General features: G+C 39.9%; 1 long non-coding RNA gene across 1 annotated transcript; it reads left to right on the top strand.

The window, feature by feature from the left end:
* Positions 1-6,108: 6,108 nt before the first annotated feature.
* Positions 6,109-7,986, top strand: LOC119320172. Its single transcript, XR_005154834.1, has 4 exons — positions 6,109-6,391; positions 7,217-7,502; positions 7,601-7,669; positions 7,959-7,986. It is a non-coding gene; the product is annotated as an uncharacterized LOC119320172 (long non-coding RNA).
* Positions 7,987-9,053: the final 1,067 nt, after the last annotated feature.

The following is a 9,053-nucleotide window of genomic DNA, read 5'->3' as shown; positions in this document are numbered from 1 at the left end:
GGTGTTTAACCTCATGAAAGATGGCATCGGTGTATATAAACGTCCTGCTTTGCAACACGTCCCAGTGTTTGCTGCGCTGATGTCTAGATAGCTGCGTACTGCTTGCAGAAAAGTTGGGCCGTGATCAATTGTTTAGGCCACTGCAGCACTCTAGGGGACATCGCCGTCAAGAGTTAAGCTATGCCAGGGGACTAGGGAGGGGCCAACGTGGCATGTTTTTTGCAGGAAACCCCTTGCATTATATTTAGTAACACAAATGCCCTTATTTTTGCAAATAAAAAGATTACGACAAAAGTGCGTCCGTGATATTCGAACTCTGGCCGGCAGGGGTCATACCAGTACGCCGTATACACAGGCATCGAACCCACAACCTGCGGTATGTTGGTCAACGAGGCTGCTTCCTGCACAGTTGGCCCGTCAGATCTAAGTTGCTTATCTCAAAAAGACAAAAGATCTTTTTTTCTTCGGAAAAACTAACGCCCACACGTGTGGGCGTTTGCACATCGTCCACACGCCTCCATCATCACTCATTTTGCCACATATGAACAGATGACATCAGCAGAAATCTTTTTGATTTTTGGCTTAAAAATGTTTTATCTCCTAATTGAAAAAGCGAATTAAAAATCCGTTTTCACCATTAAATTCATCTCGACGAGATCTTCAAAACTAGACCCCATGTTGATATGTTTCGACCAAAAATTTTTTTGCCCAAAAGTTGTCATGATGTTTACACTGTAGTTGCCATGGTGCTTAAACTAAAGTTGCCATGCGGCAATTTTAGTTTGTAGATCATGGCAATTTTAATTTTTGATGATGGCAATTCCAGTACTTTGACCATGAAAATATTTTTTTCATGAACTATGGCAATTTAAAGTGCATGTATCATGGTAATTTTAGTTTATGGTGCATGGCAAGTCTAGTTTCTTAATTCTCCATTTTATAATATGTCAAAATTTACTTTTTAATATAGAAGAAAATAGCTGAAACATAACATGGTAACTTTAGTGTAAACATCATGGCAATTCATGTGCAATAGACATGGCAACTTTTGACCAAAAAAATTTCGTCGAAATATACTGATATGAGATCTAGTTTTGAAAATCTCGTCGTGAGGGATTTAATGGTGAAAACGGATCTTCAATCGGATTTTTCATTTAAGAGATAAAATATTTTAAAAAGTGAAAATCCAAAAAGATTTCCACATGCATGCATGCGGTGACATTGCGTAGTCTGTATGTTATAGGGCGTGTGGGCGGGGTTGGCTTCCACCACATGTGTGGGCGTTAGCGTTGCCCTTTTTTTTGTGAGAAAAAAAAACAAAAGATCTTAGTTGCTAAGTATATGAAGTAATATATTTAGCAACTTGCATTCGAAAAAATGACTGCGTATTTCAAAAAATGTTCGATGTGTATTAAAAAATTATTGTGGAAAATTACTCTTGCCTTTCAAGAAACACTTTGAATTTATTTTAATACAAGTTGAACCGTTTTAATAAATTTCTAAATTTTATTATGATTACACAAAATTTTTTAATACATGATGTCAACTTTTTAAGTAACTGTATGTTTAAGAATAATATAATTAGGCATATAATTTGAGCAACATTTTCGTGTTCAGTACATGACGCACAACAATCACAATGCAAACAAAATGCACGAGCACTAGCTATGAGTCATTGCAAGTTTTTCTAACCGGTTTGACAAGAGGGTCATAAATGTGACATGTCCTAATTCACTGTGACATGAGATCCGCGCTCGCTGGCATTTCCCCCTTTCCTCCGACCTCGATGAGCTTCGTTGGCGTTGGACGAGCAGCGGCTCCTACTCCGCCAAGTCCTGCTATCATGCTTTGTTCTTCGGCTCCACCATTGCCCCCACACTGGAAGCTCACTTGGCGTACATGGGCCCATCTCCGCATCCGGTTCTTTGCCTGGCTGGCTGGTATGGATCGCTGCTGGACTGCTGCTATGCTTGCTCGCCATGGGCTCCCGCACCACGATCTCTGTGCTTTATGTGCTCAGGAGCTTGAGACGATCGACCACCTGCTCCTCCACTGCTCTTTCTCCAGGATCATTTGGCATGAGATCTTTGCTTGGTGCCGTGCCCCGACCCACGTCCCCCAGGACCTGGAGGTTTCCTTCCTGGACTGGTGGTCGTCCTCGGTAATGGTTGCGCCTACCGCCATGCGCAAGGGGCTCTCCTCCCTGGTGCTTCTTGCCGCATGGTCTCTATGGCGCCACCGCAACGCTTGCATCTTCGACAATGCTCGCCCCTCCACAACGCTTCTTCTTCAAGCTATCAAGGACGATGCCAGGATTTGGGCCTCTGCCGGCGCCAAAGACATAGCTAATCTAATGCCTCCTTGAGCTCCTTCGGGCTGAGCATCCCGTGTTCTGCTCGTGTTGCCTCTCTCTACGCCTCTTTGCGTACGTAGTGAGCGGCTACCCCCCCCCCCCCTTAACACTCCTGTACTCTTCTACCTATCAATGGAATGATACGCAATCGTTGCGTATTCGCGAAAAAAAACTGTACACGTAACCCATACGAACTTTAAAAAAAATATATAGATGTGATGAACAATTTTAATATAGGATACACTTTTTAGTACAACGAACTTTTTAATATACATTGTGATGAACATTTATTTAATAAATGATACACTGAACATTTTTGTAATATACAATGCGACAAACATTTTAAAACAGTTCGTATGCGATGAACATTTTTAATATATGACGAACATAATTTCATATTATCACAAAACCTATATAAAAAAGAAATGTGCAAAAGTTAGAAAAAGAAAAACCCGAAGAATGTCCAAGATCTAAAAAAAGATAAAAGAAATCCAAACGAAAAAAATACATACACAAAATGGAAAAAGGCCTGGGTGTGTCTTAAGTATGTAGAGTATAAAAGTATATCTCTACTCGGAGAGGCGTAGTGGTTAGCGCACACATGCATGGGCGCATGATTTTTTGTTTTATTTTATTTCTTTGTTCAATTCGGTGGAAACTTGCGGAACAAAAAAAATCCTCACATGAGCCATCTTTCCACAAATAAAGGGCATTTACATGATCAAGTATAAAGTAAGGGGGTTTTCTGCAAACGAACATGCCACGTCAGCTATTGACAGACGGGCCCGTCGGTCAGTTTCACCATCAATACGCAGTTTAGACTGTATTAACAGTTTGCCCCAAATGTGGTACTGACATGTGGAAAAATGAATAATGGTATCGATTCGTTACCCTAACCCCAAATGTGACACCAACATGCAATTAACTCTGGCCTAGAGGGGGCTAGAGGTTCGGAGGATGAGAAAAAACCCTTGGGGCTAATCGCACCAGGGAGGAGATTCTCCGAGATGTGCTTCCTTCTCTCCACGCACCCGGTACCTTGCCCCTCAAGTTGGGCCCTATGGCTTGCCCCCAAGTCGGGGAAGGGATGGGCACCAGTTTGAACCCATGTGTTCCAAGTGGACGTTGCCCCTTGGTCCTATCAAGATGGAAGCGACTAGGACCTTTCGAAAGGTTCCATAACCTTGCACAGGCCCTTCGGGACTTTCCCGTTACTCCTGAAACTTTTTTTTGCTTTCAGCCAAAACATTTCCCGAACCTCTCTGAACCATTTTCCTTTACGAAAGTTTTTTGATAATACGAAACAATTCCGATACATTATTCTCGCAAGCTCCCTCCACTTCTTGTACTTGACAGATCGATGACCCTTAAGTGCGACCCCGCATGTTTGGTAGAGTGTAGACATGAGCCCAGAAACTCCTTTTGATTAATGATCAATAGTGAAACCATGGACATGCACATTGACCCCTACATCCACATAAATAAATATCAAGTGAACCTGTTGTTGACATGTGTTGTTCCCTTTGCTTCATGATACTTTACAAAATCCGAGGTGAGACTTATCGGCATCCACATGAACACCTGATCACTTTACGAGTTCTCCTCATTGCCAAATTTGTTCTCTTTTCTTGTTCATGTGTTCCGGCATCCCTGTGAACAAGTCACGCTTAATTTTTCTGGCTAGCAATGATGGATACCATCGCACGAGAGGGCACTAAGAAATTATGCATAAGATATGAAGGTATTCAATACTCTCATGTTCTAAGGAATTATGCGTACGTTAACATATACTCTCTCCGTCCCAAAATAAGTGTCAAAGTTAGTACAAAATCGAGACACTTATTTTGGGACGAAAAGAGTATGTGATTATACTAATAACTAAATGACAACATGATCTCGCAGTACATTAATTAATTGGGTCTGTTCAATACATGTGTTATTCAAATAATTTATCCTCAAAGTTGTCTCTATCCTTGTTACTTTAACTATGCCTATGATCATAAAAACATAACCATCATGGATCTAATCATAGAGGCGAGAATAAGAATATATATATTTACCGTTAATTATTTCACAGATGCACATTAGTTTTTCTCTGTGCCTCGTGGTTACTGTAGACTTGAGAGTCATTACAATTATAGCACGGAAAATAAACATTAATTATGAATATGGAAATAAATAGTAACTTCTATTATTGCCTCTAGGGCATATTTTTCTTTAGCATGATGACGGTCTTTTCCATGACCTCAAACACAACGTAGGCGTATTTCTCACTCTCGAGGAGCTCGCCACAGCCGCGAGTCGGATTTGATGAGGGCATTCCAGTACCTCCTGTTGTTCCCATGACGAAGGAGGTGAAGCCCAACTTCAGGACTCCAACAAGTTAGAGGCGTGCCAGGGGGTCACCGAACCATGGTAATTTGATCGATTGCATTTTTACTTATTTACTTTATTTCAGTCTATGTTATGGGCCAATTAGGATATTTATTTGTGTGTTTTGGTTTGGGTCTGTCCAACCGACTTGGTTTCTGGCCTCCTATATAAAGGACCCAACTTCTAAGGTTTAGGGAGTTTTTTAGATTTTAAGTTGTGTCTCGGGGTGAAAAATCACTCCGGGGATTTGTCCCTCCGCATATCCAGATTGAATAAAGTTGCGTGAAGGTTCTTGTGTGCATCAAGAATTATCAGGCTGAGGTTTGAGGCATGTTGATAATCGTCATGTTGGTTGCTGGATTTGTCCCTCTTCTTCAGGTTGCGTTCATCGCGTGATTGGAAAATTAGTTATTTGTGATTCACGCGTGAAAGATTGGGGCAAAACGTTTGGATCATCTGTTTGATCCTTATCAAGATCACTTAGGGACACGGACATGATGACCTTGATATCAGTAGTTTTGATTCGCATGAAGATATTGATGTTGTCGGTCAAAAACAAAATTGGGCCAATGACAAAATAAAATTACATTTTTATAATAAAAATTTGTACTTATTTAATCTTATTTTTACCATATTGCAGTAATACAAAGTATAGTTTTCTTATTATTTAATTGGTACAGATAACTATATAATTTAGTTGGTATGGTTAAACAATTTTTTGTTCCCCATATTTTTGTTATCAATTGTAATGTATATCAATAAGTTTTATTTTATGATGAATTTAAATTATGTAATGTATGAAAAGTTATCTTTGAATTATTTTTTCAATTATATCGTGTCGACATAAATATTTATATATATTTGCAAATGTTCATGTATATTTTAATTCATTAAATATCATGACAGAGGTCTGCAAAAATAATAATGTCCAACTAATAATTTAATAGTGGTTGTAGTGTTTTTTTAATTGTATGTATAGAACCTTGTAGAGTATAGATTCTACCACCTGCCAATGTGTTACTACCAGAAACTGAAATATTTCTGTGAGTCATCATTTTTTCCTGTCGGGCCCGCAGTAGCGCACAGGAAAATGAGGTATATTCTTGTGGGCTAATCGAAGACTCACAGAATTAATAATATTGGTGTCGGCCCGTGCTCAGCCCACAGAACTAACCTGTATCCCTGACGTGTGTAACTCATAGGAAAAAGAGGCCTATGTTTGGCGCTATTGGAATTTCAGCTGCGCGCGCCAAAGTGAAAGCCCGTCCCGCCGCTTAGCCGAATTCTGGCCCGCCGCTCACCGACTGATATAAAGGCCTGGCGGAAAAAAAATCCCAAATCATTACCCACCCTTATCTTCCCACTCCATGTTCCGTCCCAAATCCCTCGCCGCCGCCGCCCAGATGCGCCCCAAATCCCTAGCCGCTGCCGCCGCCGCGTCGGGCTGCGCGCTGAATCCCTCGCCGCCGGCTCCGCCTCCTCCAATCTCTCGCATGTCCCCTCTGCCATGTTTGTAGGGTCGTCGACCATGGAACGACCCCTTCCGGAATATCGCCGTCAACCTCCCTACTGCCTCCGCGGGGAGGGTCTCCGTCAACGTCGCTGCCACTGCCGTCACTCGACCGCCGTAGCATCCTTCTTTGAGTACCACCCCGTTCCATCCAGGTAGCCTCTCTTCCAGATCCAGGCGCTACCTCTACTATGGTGTTTTTTCACTTATAATAATCGATGTATATTCTCTTCTTTCGGATCTGTATCCTTCTGATAAATTTCATCTATAAGCACCTCCGTTTGGATTCACAATAAAATAATAAGCATTTTCTTCTCCCTAATTTGTTGGGTACTAGCGGAAGCAAATGGGTCTATACGGACATTCATTTTTAATAGGCCAAAGTAGTTGAACGCCTCTCCTATGCAACCGTATGCTGCAAGATACTGTACTGGTACTAGAGCCAACTGCTTTTAGAAAGGTTGTATGAGATCTTTTGCTTTCATTTCCAGGTTACATGACCAATAAATTCTTAGGGGCATGATTTTCCTTATGATGATCTGTTGAATTTTTATTATTCTCCAAGATTGATTGCTGTTTTTTGGTTGTATATAACAACCCATATTTTGTGATGTACTCCCTCCGTCCGAAAATACTTGTCATCAAAATGGACAAAAAGGGATGTATCTAGAACTAAAATTCATCCATATACATCCCCTTTTATTTATTTTGATGACAAGTATTTCCGGACGGAGGGAGTAGATATACATGGAGGTGCACATTGGTCATTTTTACTTCCCGGAATTTTCATACATGAACATGGTTCCTCTGTTTTTGAGTGGCTTGTACAGGGTATATACATGTGTTTATAATATGGCCTTTAACTATGTTGAGATCATTTAGATGCTTCGTCTGGTGTGTCAGTTGGAAATATCATTTTTTTTTCAAGCTTTAACCGGTGACCATATTGCTGCCTTGAACTGAAAATGAAAATAATGCAGGGAACTCTTTCCTGAAGCGCATTGCTTTGGTTCGCTCTGTCCAGAATAATGCACTGAAAATGAAAATAATGCAGGGAACGCATCATGAAAGTAATGTTTGTTCAGTCCAAATGTTACGTACCATTCTATTTCCTTATGACTTTATTCTCTTACAGTTTGCTCTCTATCCAGTAGCAGTTGCGTTGCAAGTACAATTCACATCATCAGTGCAACAGAGAGGTTAAAGATGAGGTTGAGGTTATCACTTGGCGTCAAGAAATTGTATAATATTCCTCCAAATGAAGTGGTAATATTCCCTTCCATATTTTGTTGTTGTATGTACTTGAACCTAGAAATTAAATATTGGCCAGCGCTTATTTGAGGACTGATTTTTCTAGTTTGCAGCTCATGATTAGGAGCAAAATTCAAGATCCGGGATCCACGTGAGATGCAAGAGCCTTTGCTCTATTCAAGGTATATATTTTTACTTTTGTTTTCACCCTGGTCTCTAATCAAGGTTTTATCATTAATAATTGCTGATCAAGTTGTCTCATGTATATTAAATCATACCATGCTATGTCCATTGTGCCAAAGATCATGAGATCTGCATTTAACCAGCAATTTCTATGCTTTTTAGTATGAACACAACTTATTTCTATTCCATTTTGATTTTTTATTGTCTCAATTTGTAAGTGTTGTAAAAATGTGTTCTCTAGTTCTGTTTATCCATAGCTATTGGTTTGATGCTCTTTTATTATATTAGGATTTAGGAAGCATTGACCAGCTGCATGACAAGTACAACGAGCATTATCAATACAACAAGGAGATTCAATCAAGGCAAGAAATTCTACCATATTGTTCTGAATGAAGAGGTAACTTTCCCTACTATTACATTATCAAATTATTGCATAATGCTTTGGTTTCTACTATTATGGAGATGATCAAGGATCTGTCGAGTATTCTTGCAAATCTGAATGGATAGACTTAACTCCCTATTATTTTCTTATTATATAGCTTTGTGGTTATGCATCCTTGAGGAGTTGCACTTAATTCTATTCACATTGGTATTGTGTTCTGAAGTTGACTTGCAAGAAGTCTCTAATAAATTATCTACGCTGGCTGTTAGCTGATAGTTCTATCAAACTGACACAGAAGCTTCTGCTCAGGTTGTCATTTGAATGGATTTAGTCAGCTGTATGGTTTGCATCAAATCTGAGACATGATGGTAGAACAAATCACTCCATTATTTGGCTATATAGCTGTTAAATTTGGGCCAAAAACAAGTTTGGTATATATGCCAATGTTAATGTGAGAAGCCGAGATTCCAAATAGATTATGTTGATCATATCTTATATATGTTTTCCTGTTTCTTGTTACCTTTTTGTAGCAAACTGTTGACACTTGCTCATTTTCACAAGTTCAATTATGCCACTGCAGGGTAACCTTGAAGAGCAGCTTGCAACTTAAGCTGCAGCAAGGCATTATAGAAAATGAGGTCTCATGTTGGACCTCTGTTTTTGTTAGCCTTTGATTCATGTAAATTCTATGGAATTGTATATGTGAATTATGGTTGACGTAAACTATTGAAATCGATGCTTATATGTTCTGAGTATTCTGAATAATGGAATAGATGTGTAAAACTATCAATATGGATTTTTTTGTTTGTTTGTATCTTATTTTCCTGGCGGCTGTGTGACAGGGATATACCACTTCCATGGTTGGCCAAACCTGACGCCTATACAGCGCCCTGTAGGGCCAAAACTGCCAGAGAAACTAGTAAAACCGACAGGGATAAAGTTCCTGTCGGCCAACCGACAGGCATAGCTTATTTTCCCTGTCAAGCTATGGCTGGCGGCCA

The sequence above is a fragment of the Triticum dicoccoides genome, chromosome 6B (assembly GCF_002162155.2).
Source record: "Triticum dicoccoides isolate Atlit2015 ecotype Zavitan chromosome 6B, WEW_v2.0, whole genome shotgun sequence".
NCBI classification, from domain to species: domain Eukaryota; kingdom Viridiplantae; phylum Streptophyta; class Magnoliopsida; order Poales; family Poaceae; genus Triticum; species Triticum dicoccoides.
Note: the sequence above shows the minus strand (reverse complement) of the source record. Positions and strands in the feature narration are given on the sequence as shown.